Genomic DNA, 6,188 nt, shown 5'->3' with positions numbered 1-6,188 from the left:
CCACCTGCAGTGCCAGCACCCCATATGGGTACTGGTCCGAGCCCCAGCAGTTCCACTTCATATCCAGCTCTCTGCTGTAGCCTGAGAAAGCAATAGAGGATGGCCCAAGTCCTTGGGCCCCTGTACCTACCTGGGAGACCCAGAGGAAGCTCCTGGCTCCTGGCTTCGAATCAGCACAGCTCCAGCCATTGCTGCCAGTTGGATGGAAGACCTCTCTGTCTCTCTGCCTCTCCTTCTCTCTGTGTGTAACTCTTTTTTTTAATTTATTTATTTGACAGATAGAGTTAGACAGTGAGAAAGACAGAGAGAAAAGTCTTCCTTCCATTGGTTCACCCCCCAAATGGCTGCTACAGCTGGAGCCACATGCCTCCTCCTGGTTTCCCATGCAAGTGCAGGGGCCCAGACACTTGGGCCATCCTCCACTGCCTTCCTGGGCAACAGCAGAGAGCCGGACTGGAAGAGGAGCAACTGGGACTAGAACCTGGTGCCCAAATGGGATTCCAGTGCCCCAGGTGGAGGATTAACCTAGTGAGCCATGGCACCGGCCCCGTAACTTTGACTTTCAAATAAATAAATCTTTTTTAAAAATCATCCTGTGACATTTCTCCAGATACTGTCTTCTTCTGCCCTCCAAAGACAAACTTCTCTGGATTTTTTAAAACTATTTTTAAATTGATAAATTTATTTGAGAGGCAGAGCTAGGAGACAGGCAGAGACCTTCCTTCCACAGGCTCATTTCCCAAATGCCCCCCAACAATTAATTGGTGCTTGGTTGGGCTGAAGCTGGGAGCCACGAACTCAATCCAGACTCCCACATGGGTGGCAGGAACCCAATTACTTGGGCTGCCTCTTGGGGTCAGCAAGGCACAGCAAGCGGGAGTGGGCAGCCAGAGGCAGCCCTCTCCTGGGAGCCCCAAGCATCTTTAAGCTTAGGCCAAACAGCAACACACCACCTCTACCCCCACCCCCACTCCAAGCCAAACTTCTCCAATGAAAAAAGCGCAGTAACTACCACAATGGTAAACCCAACCAATAGCTTTCCATCTTCACAGCCTTCTCAGGTGTTAGGTGGCCACTGCATCCTGAATTTTTCAGAAAGCCTTGCAACATCGCAGACAATCCACCCATCTAAAATCTATAGTTCAGGGGTTTTAGTATCAATGGAAATACTCCTACATGCACAATATCACCAGTCAACTGTAGGAGTGAAGTACTCCATGTGGGTCTCCCATGCCAATGCAGGGGCCCAAGCACTCGGGCCCAGCTTCTGCTGCTTTCCCAGGAACACTAGCAGGGAGCTGGATTAGAAGTGGAGCAGCCAGGACTCAAACCAGTGCTCTGATATGAAGCGCTGGTGTTGCAACCGGCGGCTTAACTCACTGTGCCGCAACACCAACCCCTATTGCCTGCTTTTCTGATTCCAGGCACCCCAGTAATTGCAAAGTGGCATTTCACTGTGGGGCTGTTTGTAGCGGTTCAGATGACCCAGGATGTTGAGCAGATGATGGATCATCTATCTCCCTTGGAGGTGTCTACACAAACATCACCCTTCCGTGTACACACACACACACACACACACATGCACACACACATGCTTGAATGAAGCACAGTAGCATGTTCTTCTCCCTGTTCTACACATCTTTCTTTAGCAGAACCATTTTTAGAAAATGAAGCCACAGACTTTACTTGGCTCTTAGCAGTTTTTCCACTGAGGTTCTGTTCCAAGATCCAATCCAGGATGCCACATTGTACAGTCCCCAGGTCTCCTACCATGAATTCATGACTGTTCCCCAACTCTCTCCTCTACTTCCATCAGCTGATGCTGCCGGAGGGAGCTGGCTGGCATTTTGGAGAATGTCGTCCAGTTTGAGTCTGAGGTTATGGATTCTGGGGAAGGGGGCTAGCATGGAGGTGAAGCAGTGCCCCCCCCCAGGGATGTCCATTATGTCAAGACAGTGGATTACCCGTGATCCTTCAGTCGGGAGGTGTCTCCCACGGGGCTGGCCATTGTCAAGTTTGCTGTTTTTCCTTCTGTAACACATATGTTGAGGGGCAATACTTTGAGACCATGCAAGTATCTTGCTTCTCCAATTTCTACCTGCTAATTTTAGGATTGATCCATGGATCTTGCTGGTGGCAATAATTGTCAGTGTGCTAATGATGATTTTCCATTTTCCCCACTCCTTTTACATTTGTAAACTGGAAGTTTTCTGTAAGGAAGAATTGTGCCTCGACCTCCGTTCATTTGATTAGACATTTATATTTGCATGGACTCGCTGGATATGGATTCTGTTCTTTGGGTTATAATCCAATGACATCATCACTTATTTCATAGCTTGAATTCCAGCGTTGGCCACTGAGAATTCATTCAGGTCGGTTCTGTGCACTTCTCACACATCTCCACTGTCACCTGAGTGCATCCTTGCTTTCTTGTCTTTTTTTAAAGATTTATTTTATTTATTTGAAAGACAGAGTTACAGAGAGAGGTAGAGACAGAGACAGAGAGGTCTTCCATCTGCTGGTTCACTCTCCAAATGGCCACAATGGCCAGAGCTGTGCTGATCGGAAGCCAAGAGCCAGGCGCTTCTTCTGGGTCTTCATGTGGATGCAGGGGCCCAAGGACTTGAGTTATCTTCTGCTGCTTTGCCAGGCACATTAGCAGGGAGATGGACTGGAAGTGGAGTGGCCAGGACTCAAAACTGTACCCATATGGGATGTCCATGCTGTGGCTGGGGCTTTAACCCACTGCACCACAGCACTGACCCTTCATCCTTGCTTTCTGACACCATAAGATGTCCCGTGCTTAGCTTGTGTTTTCCCTGCCATAACTACTCTTCCAAGAAGTGCTACCAGAGCATGCTTCTAAAACTATCGATCTGATTGTGTCCCTCCAACTTTAATCATCCGCAATCTCCTACTGTTTGGGAGTAACCAAGAAGTCTCGCTGTGGTCTGGCCCCAAAACGATTCTTTCACAAAAGGTTTCCTGGGCTCAGGCAATGCACACAGACCTCTCTTCTGCAAGTGCCTGTAGGACCCGTGTTTCAAAGCGGAAGGCATGCTGCTCTCCAGTCCTCCTGTTGTGGGGGTGGGAGCTCCATGAAAAACTCCCTGCCTGTATTGTTGGATGTTCTGCACCAGCCAGTGCACCACTCCTGACAAGGAGTCTGAGGCCCAGAGACCCCTGACCCATGCCCCCACTTACCCTGCCCCACCCAGGGATGGGTGATTTGCTTTCATTCAAACCAGAAAAAACCAGAAAGACAGGACAGCTAAGAGAACACACTGGGCTCACAGGGTCCTCCTAGAGATCCCTCATTCATCCCCATGTGACAAACCATGCTGAGGGACAGGCACGGGGCATCTTCAGATCTGTCCTTGACATTGAGATGGCCTTCTTGAAGCTGTTCACCCACTCCCAAGCCTTGCTGACTGTCCTGTGGTATCTCCTAGTTAGGCAAAGAGGACTAATTTATCCATTCTAAAATGGCTCATATGAGCTTCAACGCTGGGTATCAGTTGGGGGAGCAATTCAGAGAAGGGGCAGCTCTTTTTTTGGATTTCTTGGTGCTTTTAGTCTAGTAAGGGACTAAACAGGCAGGTACAAAAAATCAGTAGTATTTCAGTGCAGGCATCTGAGCTAGTGTTGAGACATTGTTTGGGATGCCCATATCTGCTCCTGGAGTGCCTGAGTTACAGCACCAGCTCCCACTGAGGATTCCAGCTTCTTGTTAATGCAGACTCTGGAAGGCAGCAGTGATGGCTCATGTAAGTGGGTTGCTGACCCCCATATGGGGGACCTGGATTGAGTTTCTGGCTCCTGGCCCTGGCCCTGGCCCAGTGCCCCCAATGACTGCAGGCCTTTGGAGAATGAACCAGTGGATGAGAGCTCTTTCTCTCTCTCTCTCTCCAAGTTAACCAGTGCATGATAGCCTCCTCTCTCTCTCTCACTCTCTCTCATATTTTTTTTAATTTGGAAAGAGTAAAGAATCAGTAGCATTTCCTACACATCAACAATGAGCTATTAAAAAAGCAATTAAGAAAATTCCATATACAATAGCTACAAAATAATAGCACACTCAGAAATAAATTTAACCCAGGAGGTGAACAATCTCTACATTGAAAACTAAAACACAATGATGAAAGAAATTGGAAAGGACACAAAGAAAGAAAGATATCCCATCTTATGGATTAGAAACTCAATATTGTTAAAACAGTCATGCTATCCAAAGCAATATACAGATTCAATACAATCCGTATCAAAAGTCCCATGACATTTTTCACAGAAATAGAAAAAACAATTCCTAAAATTTATATGGAGGGGGACTGGTGTTGTAACATAGTGCGTTAAGCTACCATCCATGAGGCCAGCATGCCATATGGGTGCTGGTTAGTTTCCTGGCCACCACATTTCCAATTCAGCTCTCTGCTAACACACTTGGGAAAGCAGCAGAAGGTGGCCCAAGTCCTTGGGCTCCTGAACCCATGTGGGAGACCCAGAAGAAGTTCCTGGCTCCTGGCTTTGGCCTGGCCCAGCCCTAATCCTTGGGCCACTTGGGGCCAGATGGAAGCTTGCTTGCACTCTCGCTCTCTCTCTCTCCCTTCCTCCCATCTTCCCTCTCTGTAATTCTGCCTTTCAAATACATAAATAAATCTATTAAAAGATTCATAAGAACTGTAAGAGACCTCAAACAGCCAAAGTAATTTTGAACAAAAAGAACAAAGTTGGAGGCATCATACTATTTGATTTGAAGTCTCGTACAAAGCTACGGTAATCAGCAGCATGTTGCATAAAAGCAGATACCAAATGATAAAGAGTACAGAACACACATCTACATTCAACTGATTTTTGAACAGAAATGTCGAGAATACAAAATGGAGAAAGAATAGTCTCTTCTACAAACAGTACTGGAGATGGGGGCATTTGGTGTAGAAGTTAAGACACCACCTGGTATGCCCTTATGTCATGCAAGAGAGTGCCTGGATTTGAGTGCTGGTTCAGCTCCTTATTCCCGCTTCCTGCTAACTATCATCCTGGGAGGCAGCAAGTGAGGGCTAAGTCCCTGCTACCCACAAGGAAGACCCTGACTGAGTTCCTGGCTCCTGGCTTTGGCCTGGCCCAGTCCTGGCTATTGTGGACATATGGGGAGTGAACCAGCAAATGGATGACTTCTCTATGTCTCTGTCTCTCTGTCTTTCAAATAAATAAAAATAAAGTGTTGGTAAAACTGGATACCCATAAGCAAAAGAATGGAATTAGACCTTTATCTCACACTGTACAAAAAAAAAAAAAATGAACTCATAATGGGTTAAAGACTTAAGCATAAGACTTGATACTATAAAACTACTAGAAGAAAATATAAGAGAAATATTCCACGATACTGGTCTTAATGATTTTTTGTGGGCATGACCCCAAAACACAGACACTAATCAAAAATAGACCAATGAGATTATATCAAACCAAACAGTTTTTCACAACAAAGGAAACAATCAACAAAGTGAAGAGACAACCTGTGGAATGGGAGAAAATATTTGCAAGCCAAACATCTGACAAACAGTTAACAGCCAACATTATATAAGGAATTCAACTCAATAACAAGAAATCCAACGACCCAGTTTAAAAAATTGGGCAAAGAACCTGACCTGGACATTTCTCAAAAGCAACAAATAGGGCTGGAATTGTGGTAAAGCTGCTGCTTGGGAGGCAGACAACCCATATGGATGCTGGTTCAAGTCCCAGCTGCTCCACTTCCAATCCAGCTCCCTGCTAATGTACATGGAAAAGCAGCTGACAATGGCCCAAGTACTTTTGCCCTTGCACCCACATGGGAGAACTGGGAAGTTCCTGGCTCCTGGCTTTAGCCTGGTACAGCCCTGGCCATTGCAGCCATCTGGGGAGTGAAACCAGTGGATGGAAGATTCTCTCTCTCTCTCTCTCCCTCTCTCTCTCTCTCTCTACCAGTCTCTCTGTAACTCTGCCTTTCAAATAAATAAAAATAAATTTAAAAAAAGATAAAAACACAACAAACAGCCAACAGCTACAAGAAAAAAAAATAAAGCTCAACATCCCTAATCACTAGAGAAATCAATTAAAACCACAATGAGACATCACCTCCCACCTGTTTGAAGAGCTATTATCAAAAAGACAAAAGATAATTGTTGGCAAGAATGTGGAGAAAAGGGAATGCT

This window comes from Oryctolagus cuniculus (assembly GCF_964237555.1).
Source record: "Oryctolagus cuniculus chromosome 17 unlocalized genomic scaffold, mOryCun1.1 SUPER_17_unloc_1, whole genome shotgun sequence".
NCBI lineage: Eukaryota > Metazoa > Chordata > Mammalia > Lagomorpha > Leporidae > Oryctolagus > Oryctolagus cuniculus.
Note: the sequence above shows the minus strand (reverse complement) of the source record.